Here is an 18,146-nt window from a genome sequence, read left to right as displayed (position 1 = left end):
TTGAAGGGAATTGTGTGTGTGTAATTTGTGTTTCACCCTTGTATTTCTTGGAAATAGCTAGTTCCTATGCGTGTGGAAAAAAATGAACTCTAAACAAACAAGTACAAAACCCTTTTCCCGCCATTTTTAGAATGAATAAACAACTTACAATTGTAGTTGTCGATTAACAAAACTGGGCATCTCGTGAACGATGCCGAAGTATGCAGCAGTCTACCGAAACCATTATATTCCTTTTACCGAAGCCATTTTATTGTATGTATGGCTTGGGAATGTCTATAGCCTGTCTGTCGTCTGCGGTACTTGAACATAAGCACGGCGGTCTTGTTGAAAGGACACAATAAAATACGCACTCTTTCCTCGAGTATAATTTTCTGCTCTTGTGAAGTAGCCCCAAAGGGACACCTGAATGAGAAGGGGGGTTACAGCTTGTCAATCACGACACAAAGGGTTTTGGGGGAAGGAACTAGCTTTCGCGAGCGTCTAAAGGCGCTCTCGCCCAGAATTGACATGGAAAATTTCGACGTCTTAAAACGCTCCTGCCCAGAAATGACATGGAACATTTGAGCGTCTAAAAGCGCTCCTACCGAAAAGACGGTTAAAACGTGTGGAAGCCATTGATCCCATTCTGATGTTTCGTTTACCATACATGGTAACGTGCGACCTATGGTAGCATGACTTCTTTCATTTTTGCCATTAGTGCTTGGGTGATAAGAAGACGTACTTAATTGCCGAATGTTTAATTTATCTAACATTTCCTTGAATACAGATGCATGCAAATTCTCACCTCTGTCACTTAGAACGTAATCGGGCTTACCGTATCTACAAACGATTTTCGAATAAAAGGTGTCTGCTAACGTTTGAGACCTCGTGTTTGGTAATGCCACCGCTTCTATAAATCGAGAAAAATCGTCCATCATAACAAATATATATTTATTTCCCCTTTCTGTTGTAGGAAATGATCCCATGATGTCTACAGATACAAGTTGGAAAGGGTAGTCGGGTTGAAAATTTCTCATTAATGGGGCTTTCTTATTCGCTTGATAACCTCTGCTTTCAATACATATTCTACAACTTTTTACGTATTTCTGACAGTCACTGTAATAGTTAGGCCAGAAGTACGAAGAACGTAACCTCTCAAAGCCTAAATGGCTGAACAGGTTATCATGAACTTCTTTAAAGATCTCTCTTTTCATAGCTGAGGGAATAACAACTTGCTCTACATATTCCGCACGAATCGGTCGGATGTGACTTGGAGCGTAGTGACAAAGAACACCGTCTTTTAAAAAGTACGCGTCCGAAACTTTCTTAACTGCCAAAGGGGTTTGTTCGGTCAGAGAGTGCATTATAGGAGCTAATTGTGGATCTGTCTTTGGTGATTCTCGAATACGCTTTTGCCGCTGCTCCTTTGTATCTACGGCGATTATGTGCGCTACTTGTCGAGAAAAAGCATCCGCTACCAGATTTTGACTTCCCGCTTTATGGGTAACATCAAAGCTGTATTCACCAAGACTCAGAGTCCACCGGGCTAATCGGGGGTTACCAGTCTTCAAAGACAAAAGGTATTTCAATGGTTTGTGGTCTGATTTCACCGTGAAGTGTCTCCATTTTAAGGTATAAGCGGAAATAATTGATACCCTCCATGATTGCTAATAGCTCTAATTCAATAGCCGGGTAATTTTTCTCTGGAGGTTTCAGTTTCCTTGACATAAATGCTATTGGTCTGAGACCTTCTTCGTGTATTTGATATAAATATGCAGAAATGACTATTTTAGAAGCATCACATCCGAGATAAAAGTGTTCATCAAATTTTGGATATGCTAAAACGGGAGGACTGATTGGAGCAGCTTTTAAATGCTGGAAGGCATTCTTCTCAACTTCAGTCCATCGGAAGTTAACTCCTTTCGTGGTTAAATCTGTTAACGGCTTAGCATTCAACGCGTAATATGGGATATGACGTATAAAAAATCCGCATATGCCGAGGAATCTCCTAACTTCTTTGACTGTTTTAGGGGCTGGGAAATCAACAATGGCTTCACATTATCGTCATGTGGTCAAATGCCCTGTGACCCAATAATATGGCCCTAATACTTTATCTCGGCACGAAAGAACTCGCATTTCTGAGGTGCTAACCGTAAATTATATTTGCGCAACATTTCAAAAACCTTGTGGAGTTTATGTAAGTGCTCTTCAGCAGTTTTTGATGCTATAAGCACATCGTCGATAAAACAAAATATTTTATCATCATGAAGTTCGGAAATGAATGCATGAGCCATTCGCTGAAACGCAGAAGGGGCAGTTTTTAATCCCATCGGCACAGTGTTAAATTGGAAAACCCTCTCCTTGTTCCAAAACGCTAACTTCGGTCTATCTTCTGGTGCAACTTCTAGTTGATAATATGAAGGCGTCATGTCTAAACTACTAAAAATTTGTGCACCATCGAGTTGTGCTAATATGTCTTGAAGTAATGGTAGAGCATAACTATAATTTTCAATTGCCATATTTGTGCGTCGCAAATCTACACACATCCTATATCCACCTTGTTTTTTTTTCACCATCAAAGTCGGAGCTGGGCAAGAGCTTACGCATTTCGATATAATATCTGCTTCTAACATATCATTTATTTGACGTTTTAGTTCCCCTCTGAGGGCATAAGGTGTACGGTATTTTGGTGACACCTGAATAGGTTGACCGTTCCAAGGAATTTTGTGGGTTGCTAAAGATAGGCGACCCAACTCCGTAATGTCTCGGGCAAAAATATCACTATATTGCTTAAGAAGTGCTTCTAACTGAACGCTAAGCTCCTCAGGCACATCGCCTAAATTGAAATCTTTTCCAGATAAGGGGGTAAATTCTTTTTTGTCAAGGGCACTGGTTCTTCCAAACAATTTTTGTCCTCATGAAAAGCTCGAGCAGTTCCTAATTTCATACTTTTATTTAAGTTACCCCACCTCGGACATATTAGAAATTAACACCTTAACTTTTCCTTGGTCATCTACTGTGCCTACCGAATGGGCAATTCTAATATCACTATTTTGTTGTTTGTCAAGGGGTGTGATGAGAACTTCACTACCGACTGGGAACTCTGCAGTGGCTACTGAAATGACCTTTTGTGTACGAGCAGGAACTCGAAATTTCTTTGTCAACGTTAATGTTTTGACAACTTCTTCCCGATCCAACAATGTAGCTACAACATTTTTATTACATAGTATACCTTTCTTCGAATCTAACGAAAATTTGCCATTCTTTAAAAAATCATAACCTAAAATTGCTTCGTACTCGTTACTTAAACTATTTTCAGTGACATATACCTTTTGATTAACGCAAAAGTTATTCAAACAGATCGGTACAATATAATATGCCTTATAATTAAGTGTTTTCCCTGTAACACCTTTTCATCATTTGAATTTTCTCATTTGAATATCATCATTATCTATCTTTACCCTCAAGTAATTTATTCATGAGACTACTTGTAATCAGAGAAATAGAGGCACCAGAGTCACACAATGCTGAAAACGTTTCATCGTAAGCATTTACTTTTATAATAGGAAGGGGAAAAACCTATACATTGGATGACGTTGTGTGACAAGTCGGAACTGAACGGCGAGCTACTGGATTTTCCCCACTTGATTTTCAATTGTTTGTCTGAGGTCCCTGCTGGTTTCGTTCAAAATTTTGGTTCACGGGATTTCCTTGAAAAAATTCACCTCCATGGAAATTTTGCTCGGTCGTGTTTGGTGAAAAAAAAGTAGCTCCGGAGAAATTGTTGGTATTTAACTGCTGAGTGCGTTGGTGTCCGGCTCTCGGACAAAATCTCTTTACGCAATGGCTGGTACTGGATTATTGCCATTGAATCTCTGATTCAAATCTCTTCTGTATCTAACTGTATTATTGTCTCGAGAAGGACGTGCGAAAGGTGAGACAGACATTGAAGCTTTTACCTGTGCAAGTTCCTCAGTTAATTTCTAAATCAACTCCCCCTGTCTCTGAGACTGGTGGAGAACTGTGGCTAATAATTCCTCCATAATTTTAGAATTTGAGGTTTCTACATTTTGTGCACCCGATGCATTCACATCAAAATGTGATTTAGACAAAACTTTCTCATTTCCCTCAATTAAGGCGGCAATGCGTACTGCACTATCAAAATCTGCTGGGTTTTGATTCATTACCGGTAGCTGTATAGTTGGGGTCAGCCCCGCGAGAAATTGGGACAGCCGTGTTCTATCAGCCAATTTTTCTGCTGCTGCATTGGATTCACCATCGCTCTGTAAGAGAGACCAAAAGCTGCCCTGCGTATTCTAGAAGCATATTCTCTCACCGTCTCCCCTTTTTTCTGCTGACAAAATGTAAACTCTCTTAATTTATGAACTAGAGGGAGTTCCTGTTCATGAAATTCTAAAAATGCTTTCTTGAACGTCGAAAAATTTCGCTCTACCCTTAATTCTGGATTATTTGCCAGAAATTCTGCCGTTTCCCGCGTAATTCAGATTTCAGCACAATAATTTTCTCTTGGGAATTCCACCCCGCTAAATCAGCTACTTCTTCTAACTGCGAAATAAAATAGGAAGCCGGATAATCTGCCTCAGAGCCACTAAACATTGGAAGTAATGATATATAACCAGGAATTGTACTCGATTACGAACGTGAACCGTTACTACTACTAAGTTCGTCCATTGCCATGTCAAATATAAATACAATATGTAAATATAAAAACAAATAACTCAAAAATTTACTTCACTATGCATTAAAATATTTGAACGAATAAATTTTCGCGAAACCTCAATGAATGGAATATCAGAATATTATATCCGTCATGGCAATGGCAAGGTCAGCGGCACCATTTATGTCCCAGAGCTGCTCTCAGCATCTGGGGCTGATACTCGAGATACCAATTAATATTACTCAATTATTCAACCCTTGTCCTCAGGTCGGAGTAAAAGATTATTTATTTACAGCTATAACCAATAATGTACATATGAGGATGTTTTTATAAATCTTATAAATCACTTATAAATCAGTTACCGTATATACTCATGTATAAGCCGACCCCCCCCCCCCACTTCAGGACCACCAAAACCGCAATAAATTGAAAACCCGTGTATAAGCCGACCCCAAAAAAATCTGTGCATTTTAGGGAAAAAAATTCTTATATTTTTATGCAAAATGAATAGCTTCCGGAAATTTACAATAGAAAATGATTCAAACTTTTTAATCCATTTCTTCTGAGTCTCCAAGCTCATCGTAATCGATCATATCATCATAGGGGGTGCGGCATCTTCGTTTTTATCTTCATCTGGGCTGACATCGCCATTGTCACTTTCAGAGGATATCATCTTCAGTTCCGTCCATCGCAACACTTTTTGAAGGATCGGATGATAATTTCGGTAAAAACAGAATTCCACTCCATTCTCGTGTACCCATTAGCACACTAGGCCAATGTCAGGTTTCTTCCAGGCACCACCTTTTTGTAGTTGCTTTATCATCAGGATTCACCCATTCGATCCAGAAATTTCTCAGTCTTTGAGAGGATTGTTGATGCTCACATCTAAAGGCTTCACAATCGACGTTAGCCCACCTGGTATAAAAGCCAATGATATTTTCGATTTCTTTGCCTCGGCTTTGACATTATCGGTTCTGTGGGGTTTGAACGTATCCCATACCAATAATGCCGGATTCTCGAACACTGCTCCGGGCCTTTTGTTCCATATTTCCTGGATCCATTGTAGAATGCCCTTTTCATCCATCCAGCCTTTTTCCTGGGCTTTCACGATCTTTCTTGGTGGGAACTTCATGTTCGAAGGAATTTTCTTCCTTTTGAAAATCACAACTGGAGGCAATTTCTTTCCATCGGCCATGCACGATAGCACGACCGTAAATCGTGTTTTTTCGTGCCCAGTTGTTCTAACAAAGATGGTTTTTTTTCCCCCGAGTTCATCAACAGTTCTATTGCTTGAAAAATCGAAAGTAACTGGAGTTTCGTCCATATTACCGATTTGTGACAGTTCAAATCCATGTCTTTTTCGCAGTTCAATTATGAACTTCTGGAAAGATTCAATTCTGCTTTCCAATTTTTCTGGGAGTTTTTGCGCGATCTTTGTTCGCTGGATTTGTGTCTTTGAATTTAACACTCTCAGCTGGTTTCGATGCTTTCGGACGAATGGCTGTCCTTGCCACGATTGTACCTTTCAGTCTGAGGTGTAGCACCCATTCATTCAATTCCTTCTCAAGTTCAATTTAACACCGATACTTTTCCTTGAAGAGTCTTTTTTGTCTTTCGCATGGCTGAAACTTTCTCTTTCATTTTCCGCCATTCTCTCACTTGTTTCTCATTGACGTTATATGTCCGAGCTGCAGCACAGTTATTGTTTTCTTCCGCGAATTTGATAACTTTTAGTTTGAAAGACGCATCATACGGAAATATTTTTGCTTTCTCCATTTTTCTCCATATACTTACTGATACAACACTAGATCAATGATTTTTCTGTGGGTGATCACGACTTGTACTGCCCGGGAAAAAAATTACCACGTGGATTTAACCTGGAAAGTACTAACACTACTAACACAACCGCCATGTATAGCTACAAAAATCACTCTGATGATTTGCAACACCATCTATCGCTACTAATCATTAGCGCCATCTATAGTTACAAAAATGACTACTGATTGCGGAGGTCGATATTTTCCCGTCAAAAACTGACCCGTGTATAAGCCGACCCCCCCCCCCCCACTTGAGGAACGAATTTTTCCACAAAAAAACTCGGCTTATACGGTACTTATAATCAGGATACTTATAAATCAGTACATATGTTTTATGCTACTACTCTTTGAGCGAGAGAGGAATGGAGAAAGCAGTAGGTCAAGACTTACCCCAAGCTTTCGTCATCCCCTACTGGAATCTCGCTGCTGCCCCGATGTATACATACCAATGATAAAATCCATCTACCACTCCTTCTCAAAATACCACTGCCCAAAGGGCAGGGTCATTTCTGAGAATCTGCAAAAGGCGTTGGAAGTAACACCTGTGCATATAGGTGCCTCACCTATTTCTATACACGATATCTGAATAAAAGTCCGACCCAATTTCCAGACTGTCTGGCGTCGTAAATAAAATTATATTCTAAAAGTCTTCATTAAAATTTAATGATTAGGGTGAATTAAATATTAATTAATAATTCTACAAATTAATGCAACAAGTCAGCGAGTAGCTTGTTACACAAGCCCTAACATCGGCTCCAATATTGGCGTTCCCACGAGCGGAGAGAAAATTTATCCTCGACACGGATACAAGTAACGACGGGATCGGAGCTGTTCTATCGCAAGAAGTGGACGGCAAAGAACACGTCATTACCTACTTCAGCAAGAGTTTGACCAAGCCCAAAAGGAATTATTGCGTCACGAGGAAAGAGCTGCTCGCAATCGTCAAAGCCGTCGAGCATTTCCATCACAGCTACGGTCGGAAGTTTCTCCTTTGCACGGATCACGCCTCATTGAGCTGGCTGTTGTACCTCAAGAACCCCGAGGGTCAAGTCGCTCGTTGGATAAAACGGCTGCACAAATACGACATGGAGATCCAGCATGCATCGTAAGGGAGCATCGCATGGAAATGCCGACGCCCTATCGAGAAGGCCGTGTCCACAGAATTGTCATTGCGTCAAGGCTGATGAATCCTATAGCAAGACAGGTAACATCGCAAGTCTCAAGTGACGATCCTTGGAGCAACGAGAACACCCGGAAGGCCCAGCTAGGAGATCCCGATATACGACCGAAAATGGACCTGAAAGAATCCACCGGGAATAAATTAACATGGCAAGACGTCACCTCTTCCAGTACACCGACCAAAAGATACTGGGCGCTATGGGACTCTCTGGAGATGAGAGATGGCGTGCTGTACCGCAAGTGGGAGTCGGAGGACGGGAAAACGTTCCGGTGGCAACTCGTCCTGCCGAGGAGTCGTGTGCAAGAAGTTTTAAAAGAGTGTGTAAAGCGGTGGACATTTCGGCATTACCAAGAGTCTCCAGAAGGTCCGTGAAAGGTTCTATTGGGACAAGTCCAGGACAGATGTAGATAAATGGTGCAAGAACTGCAACGACTGCGCCGCTCGCAAAGAATCTCCGAAGCGCACCCGAGCCCGCCTCCAACGTTACAACGTCCGCGCGCCGTTCGAGAGTATCGCCCTGGACATCCTCGGACCGTTACCCAGAACCCACAATGGTCACAAGTACATACTGGTGACCATGACTATTTTACCAAGTGGCCGGAAGCGTATCCCGTTCCTGATCAAGAAGCAGTGACGATGGCTGAAGTTCTGGTGCGAAATTGGGTGTCTCGAGTCCCAATGCTGATCCATTCTGACCAGGGAAGGAACTTCACTTCTGCGGCTTTCGGCGACATGTGCAAGCTTCTAGGAATGGAGACGACACAAACAACCCCGCTCTACCCGGAATCCGATGGGATGGTCGAGAGATTCAACAGAACCATTCTGAATTATCTCTCGCTCTTCGTGTCGTATAACCAACAAGATTGGGACTCAAAGTTACCGCTTTTCCTGCTGGCCTACCGAACTGCCGTCCACGAAAGCACCGGATTTTCACCAGCACAGATGCTGATGGGACGAGATCTTCGGCTGCCTGCTGTTTGGGCGACCGCCAGATGCTTCTCTTCCACCGGAAGAATACGTCCAGGGACTCCAGGAGCGCCTCGAGGACATGCATCGAATCGCCAGAGACAGGATCAACATCGGCTCCGAAAAGATGAAGAACCGCTACGATGCGAAAGCCACGTCTCATGACTTCAAGGAAGGAGACCTCAGTGGAAAGGACTGTGCCCGAAACTTCAGACGTCATGGGAAGGACCCTACAGAGTCGTGAAGAGACTGAACGACGTCGTAGCTCGGATCCAGAAAACGCCATCTTCGAAGTACAAGGTGGTCCACTTCAACAGACTGGCCTCTTACCACAGCGAATGCAACCCGCCGAACTGAATTGTCGGGATGAACAATTTTAAGAGAGGGGCAATGTTACGAACTATAGACGATAGATGGTACAATTCTTTATCGCAATCTTCCGTTGGCAACGAGAATTGATACTGGTTTCGGTTAATCGGGAAATGATACGATTAGCTGAGAACTAGCGGAGGGCAGGAAGAACATTCTAGAAGGTCCCGCCCCTCCAGACAGTCCGTACGGTGGCGCCGCCGACTTGAAAACTGTAAAATAGAATTTTCTAGAACATTCTTGTTCTCGACGTTTCCACCAGGGTTATAAATAGAGAGGCAATCACAGGGGGGAGAGAGAGATTCGATGAAAAGTCAGTTGTGTTTAAACTTTGCAAGAGTTGTTAGCCCTCTGATTAGGTTGTAAATACGTGTATAAATTGCTGTTCTGTAAATAAATCTGTTTGTCCGTCGAACCGCTTCTTGTTTTGCAATCTCGCCGCTGTGGTGGTCGAGTGGTTATAGTGCCGGACTCGTGATGCGAGAATCCGGGTTCGAACCCCACAGTGGTGGTCGGCTGAAGTTGGTTTTCTATGGTTCCCAACTTCAAGGCGCAAATGCGAGCCGATCTCCCCGTTAAAAAGTCTCGCCACAGAGAGCAACAGTCCTACAACGGTAAATCATTCAACCATAACACTTCACTCATAGTTAGTAAAACTGGGGGCAGATGACAGCACTACACATAACAAGCATTACACAGAAACAAAAACTTTACGTCAGGTTGCACTACACGTACACGCACATTCCCGCATGTACCGATTCGTTAGGGGGGGGTGCATGGGTGGTGTAGCAGTAGTAGGTAGGGGCTCGGGGATCCATGATGTTCTTAAGTCAGCCACCTCGTTGGGCAATTTGCCTGTTGTGGCGTTGTATTTGAAGTCTTGTGGAAAAATAGACTTGAACTTAATCCCTTGATAAAGTGCAGAAAGGAAGCTGCTCTGTTTTTAGATTTTGTGCATGGAAAATGTTGAAGAAAAATATAGGGAGCTAAACTGCACTATATTCAATGCACTGACTAGGGTTCCCATGATTAAAAAACCGAGATTAATTTTTTGTGTAATTCATTGCCCTAGTTGCTGATAATAAATAGATGTTGTACCAACATATCATTGGGCTTTTGACTACTTTTCGTATTAATATTTTGAGTTTGCTCGTTTTTTCACGAAAACTAATTGAATCTGTGAAAGAAGGAAAATGTGTAAACTATTAACACGATGCAAGTCAGAAACACTTCCATTCATTGTGCGAGAAACAATCTTGCCAATAGAATTTATTTTATTCAATTGATGCTGAATGGCCCTTTGGTTGTACATCAAGTGAATTGAGATGTCTACACCAGATTTGTGATACTGAGTTTGCCACCACTCATTCACTTTAATGCAGGGTTGGACAGTTTCTTCTGAAGTGGAAAAAACTGGCCAGAAGAAACTAGTTTTCCTCCAATAATTTGTCACATAAGTTGGAATTTATTCTTTAGATATAGCAAATGCATAATTTTTATAACATTAAGTAAATTTAATTGCACTAATTTAATTATGTATGCAAATTAATAACTACATCAGTCTTTTGAAGAGTTGGATAGTTTCGTCCGCTTGGAAAAAACTGCCAATCCTGCTTCCTTCTCAAGTGGAAGCAACCAGTCTTTACTCAGTATTTACAATTTGCACTACAATGTAAGATATGGCAAATACATTTTAACACCTCTAATAAATTTGTATTAGGCCTATGACAATTTAACTATGCGCATGTAAAATGAATTAGAAAAATTACATCGGACCTTTGACCAAGATCACATATCTAGCTGAAGCTTTCATCAGATCTACGAAATTTCATTGAAAGTTTAAAATCCATTTATCTAATTGAAAATTATTTTTAACTTTTTTACATAACAAAATGATTAAACATTATTCATTTATTAAATGGCACTGATCTCTTCCGTGCTATTGGAAAATGAAAATTAATCTTATATTAAAGATCACTAGAGAAAACAGATTATAAATAATAATTGCACAAAATATCAGAAAATATAAAAATCCTCATTTTCCTCACTGCAGTGCATCATTGGAAAACAAGTGTTTTTAACAGTCGTATGCTGTAATTTTTGATTTCTGAAAAATTTGCCTACTTCCTTTCATACTCATGCAAATCATAAGCTTAATTTACTGCTGTTTCAGGAGCATTTTATCAACTTTAATGTTAATATAGTATCAATTTTGAAAGGTTTTATTTGTTGTATATTTGAATAAAAAGTTCTTATTTATTTTATAAACTTCAAATTATTTTTATTAACAAGAAATATGGTCATTTTTAGAACTGATTGTTCACTTTCATCAGTTCAGTGTGACAAAACCTTTTTTTTGTTATGACAGCCATTAGGCTATTCCAAAGTTGAGTGGGTGAATCCAAAAACATATATAAAATTCTTTTAAAACCTGCCGAATTTACAGAACAACTTAAAAGCATTTCAACACAATCACAGCTTTTTGAGAATTTCAGATATTTAACACATTACTTCTTTACAGGGTTGGCAAGTTTTTGTGGCAAAAATTGATTCCCCCCCCCCCCCCCCCCATTTATGCATGTGAGGCATTACTGTGCATTTGTTCATTTTTTTTAAATGTAAATAAGGTAGTTTTTAACACAAATACACACTTCACGCTGAACTTTACTATAAGAATTAATAAATTTTTGAGTTGATGAGTTTTGCCATTTGCTGGAAAAAACTGCAGCAAAAAATGTCCTGGCAATAATATGTTTTTCCAACAATCAAAACTGATACTTCATACTTTTTTTATACCGCACATCTTGGCGAGATATTTATAATTAAATGTTAAAAAATATTGTTTTTAAAACATATTTGATATTTCACAACTAATGAGGTGAAATGACTAGCATTAATTATGTGTACTTCAACTAAACAGTAATTGATGCAGATGTTTTCAGTTTCTTCCAGTCTCGGAATAAACCCAACCCTGCTTTAATGTTGGTGTGGTTTCATGAATAAACACATTTTTTTTTAATAAAAAAAAATGCTAATCCATGAAGTTAATTTGAGCCCAATGATCTTTCATGTTACATACACAGATTTTTGGTGTTCATATTCTTTGCTTACAGTTTGTTTGTTATTTATTCATTAAATGCTTAATTTTAGCGATTAGGAGAAAAGAAAGCAGGTGATATGAAAATATGTATTATTAATGATTAACAAGATTTGTTTTCATTAATAAGCAGTCAGTTAATTTTAACCAAAAAAATCATGATTTTTTCACACTAGACTGAATGGCCCTCTATGTCTACAAACATTTTAAAATTCTTCGCAACTTAACACTAGTTTACTAAATCACTTGAGGTGTGTATTTTATGCATCCCTTTAAAAAATCGGCAACATTTTAAGAATAATTAAACAGTGACATCTTTGCTAAACAACAAACACAATGACCTTTTTTTCTTTCAAACCAAGCACAACTCTGGTCTATCGCAAAAACAATTTACTCATACTACCGATTGAGTTGTGCAGGAAGTGTATTGAAGTCCGAGTGAGTGTAGTGGTTTTTTTTAGTGGTGCTTTCTATATATACGAATTCTGAGTGAAGTGTAATGTTTTAATACATGTGCTGTTGCTCTCTCTGTGGTGAGACTTCTGGTATAGATACGCTATAATCCAGATAGCTAAGGATGCCAAAGCTAGCATAATGGCATTGGGTTGACATAACTTTTCTCTCGCTTCTAGAGATCATCCATTCCAGGTGGCACTAGTAGCATGGGCACTTCAAGCGGCTAACGCTGTCTTCTCCCTTTGTGTAATATTAGAAATAGTGTCATGCATTTTGTTTCCCATAGTGCCTGTTTCGTCACTAGGGCATTATCTGGATTACACAGCATACTGTCAGGTTGTATTTTTCTGATATATTCTTATTTTTTGTAACTTCTGCCTTTTTTTTCATGCCTTCTGTTTTTAGTCGCATAAATATCATTATTTTAGTTTATTTAAAATAGTGGATAACCCTAGAGCAGTGGTTCGCACCCATAGGGGTGCGGGAGAGTATTTTTGAGGGTGCAAGATGGGGAAAAAATTTTTCAACATGTTGACTGATTATTCAGGAAAATTAAAATGATAAAAACTAAATTTTTCAATTCCTAAAAAAATATGAATCACCAATATTTTGATGCTTCATCTTTCGAGTTCTGCTCACAGAAATGTGTCATGGATTTTATGTTGTAGAAGTTTCTTTTTCTATTAGAAATGCATTATTTGTTTACCATTATGGTTCTGAAAAAATTATTAGCTTTGTTGTGCTTAGGGGCTGTTCAAGTAGTTACATCAGCAAATTTTAGCCATTTTTAACCCCTTCCCCCCCCCCCCATCAGTAAAAGTAGGAAAAACTCTGACCCCCACTCCCTACTTGTCAGCAAGATTTCGTCAGCCCTGCCCTAAAGCATACTGGTGGGATCAGAAACGTACGAAGGAGGTAGTGTATAGGGGCTTGTTAGCTTCCTCCCCAAACAAAAAAACATTTTAATGTAAAAAACATTTTAAAATTAAAATTTTGAAAGAAAATACCTTTATATGTGTGTTATTATTGCAACCCACTCTCTAAGCCATATATGGTAAACCCTTGACTCATGGACCAAATGTGGCCCTGAAGGTTATCTGATCTGGCTTGTCCCCTCAAACCAAATTTTATAAAAATGAACTAAGCAACACATTTACAGAATGCTTAAATGACCCGTGGCACAATTCCAGAACTTTTAAATGGCCCATGACACATTTTCAGATCACTGAAGTAGGCCCGTGGCATATTCAAAGATGTCTGCTTCCATTTCTTCAGTGGGCTTGTACTTCACTGATACATCACCAGATGCCACCTTTTCTCGAATAAAATGTTCTTTGATGTTAATATGTTTCGATTTTGAACTAACAATTGGATTTCTTGACATGTTGTTTGCTGATTTATTGTCATTATATATAATTATCTGGTTTTGATTCAGTCCTAATTCATTTATCAGTTCTTTCAGATGAATCGCTTCTCTGGTAGTTTCTGTAAGGGAGTATATTCAGCTTCACATGATGACAGAGCCACAGTTCTTTGTTTCCTTGATTCCCATGATATAGCAGAACCTCCACACTTGAAACAGTAACCAGTGTAGGACTTACAATCCTCACTACATGAAGCCCATGTTGCATCAGCATATCCAACTATCATCTTCCCAGTCTTTTCTTATAATAATGATAGATTCATGGTTCCTTGTAAATATCTGAGAATTCTTTTTGCTGCCATCCAATGTGATTTTTCATGGCAATTATTGTATTGGCTCAAATAGCTAACAGCGTAGGTGATGTCAGGTTGAGTTCCTATAGATAAATACATAAGTGAACCAATAAGGCTTTGATACGGATATTCAGATGTTATATTTTTTCCTTTTGACAGTTTGAGAGATGATTCCATCGGAGTAGATATTGGCTTACATTCTGACATTCCAAATCTTTCAAGAATGTACTTTTGTTAAGACATTATTATCTTCGATTTCGTTTGAATTCGATTCCAAGACAGTACTGGAGTTCACCTAGGTCATGTATTTCGAAGGATTTCATAAGTTCAATTTTCAATTTTTCAAATTGTTGGACCTTATTCGTGGCTATAATGAGATCATCCACATATATTGCAACAATAGTTTTCTCTCCGCCTTTCAATGAGGAGTATAGACATGGATCAGCATTTAGTGATTGAAACCCACGTTCCTTGAGTTTTTTTGTCAAGTTTTGTAAACCATTGATGTTTGTTTCAGTCTTTATAATGCCTTCTTCAAATGACAGACTTTATGTGTTTCATCATTCCTCAGATCAGAAAGCATCTTTCTAGCTTTCATGAAAACTGTTTGATCAGTGTCTGAGCTGTGTTCCAGCATTATTTCAAAGACAAGATTTTCAAGCATCTCTGGTTTTTCCATGAAAATGTCCTCATTAATTTCTCCATTTAGAAATGCTGTAGAAACATCTAGTTGATGCAGATTCAAATCTTCTTCAACAGCTAATGCCAGTAATAGCCTAATTGAACTTAACTTCGCTACAGGAACATATGTTTCATGGTAATCGAGTTCTGGCTGCTGGTCATAACCTTTTGCAACTAAGCGAGCTTTTCTTCTTTCGAGATCTCCATTAGACTTGTACTTGTTCTTCAGAACCATCTTACATCCAATAATGTTCATCGAATTTTGCTTTTGAACAATTTCAAAAGCATCACTTTTTAGATGTGAAATAATTTCTTTTTTCATAGTATCACTCCATAACTGAGCATCAGGACCTTTGAGTGCTTCTTTCAATTGACAATAAGCTGACATTTCATACTCATTGAACTAAATCGGCGGTCTTCTAGTTCTTTGGATTCTAGTTTTATTCTCATCTTCAATTTTATCAGCTTGGTCTTTGTCATCTCTGTCTATATGTTGATTTTCATCAGATTCCGAGGACCTATCCTGACCAGAGTCCAACACAACATCAAATACTTCACCCATATTTTCATTTGGGATAGGAACTTGAAATTCTGTTTTGTTGGACACTTTTTCTTTTCTTTCTAGAAGGTTGTCAACATTATTTGAGTTCTTGTCATTGTAGAAAGTGTTCAGTACTTTCACATCTCTGGCTATTTCTATCTGCTTTTTGTTATTCATCCATATTCTATAAGCTTTTGAATATTCAGCATAACCTACAAACATGCCAACATTACCTCTTGGATCGAACTTCCCCTTTTTCATTTTCTTGTCTACGACATAAGTCTTTGATCCAAAAACTTGTAGATGCTTTACAGATGGAATTCTTCCAGTCCATCTTTCAAAAGGTGTTTTATGCTTAATCTAATCACTCTTGAAGGCGTTCTGTTACATAAATAATTTGCAGTATTGATGGCTTCAGCCCAAAGTGAAGGTGGAGCTTTAGATTCAATTAGAATGCATCTTGCTTTATCTAGAAGAGTTCTGTTTTTCCTCTCAGCTAGACCATTTTGTTCTGGCATATATGGTGTAGATAATCTTCTCTTGATTCCACATGCTTTTATGAATCACTGAATTCTGTACTACAGTATTCTCCAACTCCATTGTCACTCTGCAAATGTTTGATCTTTTCGCCAGTGTGATTTTCAACTTCATTTTTATATTCTTTGAAGAATTTCAGCACTTCATTTTTGTGTTTCAGGAAGTACACTTTACAATATCTGGAACTTTCATCAATAAAAGTTACGAAGTATTTTGATCTGCCAGGAGATGTTACTCGCATCGGCCCACAAACGTCTGAATGCACTATCTCTAACAAGTCCAGTTCTTTTGGATCTGTTCTCTCAAATGGGACTTTTGTCATCTTTCCTTGAATGCATGCTTCACAGTCATTCAGTTTTTCATTCAGATTAAAATACATTCCTTGGACTGCATTGTTTCTTTGTGCAGATTTAAGATCAACTTCATTGATATGACCTAGTTTCTTGTGCCAGGTCATGATCTTGGATTCTGCTGTATATCTTGAATTTTCTGGTCGATTACTAGCTTCATATGTGTACAGACCATTTTTCTTGGGTACAATCAAAGCTATTTCTCCTTTTTGGTTTTTAACAAGAGCTTCTTTCTTTTTGAAAATGACAGTTTCTCCACATTCAGTGATTTTGTTCACAGATAATAAATTTGTCATTAGTTCAGGAACATACAGCGTATTCTTTAATGTAACTGTAGAGTCTCTGTTGGATTTCAGTTCCACAGTTCCCTTTCCTTGGAATTTGGTGTTTTGACCCACAACTGCTAGATTTATCATTCCAGTATCATAGTCCTCAATGAGATTTTTGAAACTGGAGTCATCACAACACATGTGAGATGTGCTTCCACTATCCAAACACCAGGATGATTTGGCTTGTGGTTTGTCTATATGTGATGACAGACACTTCTCTTCTGCTTTGAAGGAAGAGTTATCTTTTTTTACATTCTTTGACCAGCAATCCCGAGCAAAATGTCCAGGCTTTTGGCACTTGTGGTATCAAAATCGTGTTTCTTTTTCACTTGATAATGTTTTTGTATGCCAAAACCTGCGGTGTGGTTTCCCTTTTCCATAAAATGCATCTTCAGGTTGCCTTTCAGCCTTGGAATGCAAGTTCCTTGCTTTACTTTCCTCTATTATCTTTATTTTCAGGTCTTCTGGTCGTGGCAATTCCTCTCAGCACTATATTGCAACCCGAAAGTTCTCAAATGATTCTGGAAGACTGTATAACATCATTACACACAGCAGATCATCATAGATTGTAACACCCATATCTATCAATTTGTCTACAGTGTCCATAAATGCATTGAGATGCTCTCTTGCACCAGCTTTCTCTTGCATCTTTAATAATATCAATTTTTTTAACAAAGTTGCTTTTCTTGCAGGACCAGAACTTTGATAGATACCTTTTAGTGTATCCCATACATCTTTGGATGTAGCACAATTTTTTACTTATTTCAGTTCTGTAGGGCTGATGATAAGCAACACATAAGATCTTGCCTCTAGATCTTTATCAAGCCAATTTTTGTCTCTCCTCATCTTCAGCTGGTTCTTTGATTTTCCCATTCACATAATCCCATAGTTTACTTTTAATAAGTAAAGCTTGTGCCGGGACCTTCCAGGTGTCATAGTTTTCTTTGGATAGCGGCTGTATATAACTTGAAACTCTGGTGGTTTCCATTTTAATATATTTATTCGGACTCACTAACTTACATTAAGCGCAAGCACTGGGCCCACGACCTAAAGTAACTTCAAACATTTTATTTAGACAGGAAAAATTGTAGTACCTTCAAAAGGAAAGACAAAGAGAATACAAACTACAAAAGGTAAACAAAAAAGACGTTGCCACACATATGTAACATAATACACTCTGAGAGGTGAAGAAGATTAAGTAAAATACTATCAATACATTTAGGTGGCCCATGACACATATTCAAAGATCACTTAAGTAACTTGTGACACAGTTTCAGAACACTTAAACCATCTGTGGCAAATTTAGAGATCCCTTAAGTGACATGTAGCAATTTAGAGAACTTACGCGGCCCCCAGTGCAGTTCTGCATCACTCAAGTTACCCGCGGAACATTCACAGATTACTTAAGTGATCCGTGACATAATTACGAATCACTTGATTATACGTTGCA

The sequence above is a fragment of the Pholcus phalangioides genome, unplaced genomic scaffold (assembly GCF_987345545.1).
Source record: "Pholcus phalangioides strain wild (caught in Gottingen) unplaced genomic scaffold, Ppha-v1.0 ptg000022l_1, whole genome shotgun sequence".
NCBI lineage: Eukaryota > Metazoa > Arthropoda > Arachnida > Araneae > Pholcidae > Pholcus > Pholcus phalangioides.
The sequence above is the reverse complement of the archived record's forward strand: the minus strand, read 5'-3'. Positions refer to the sequence as shown.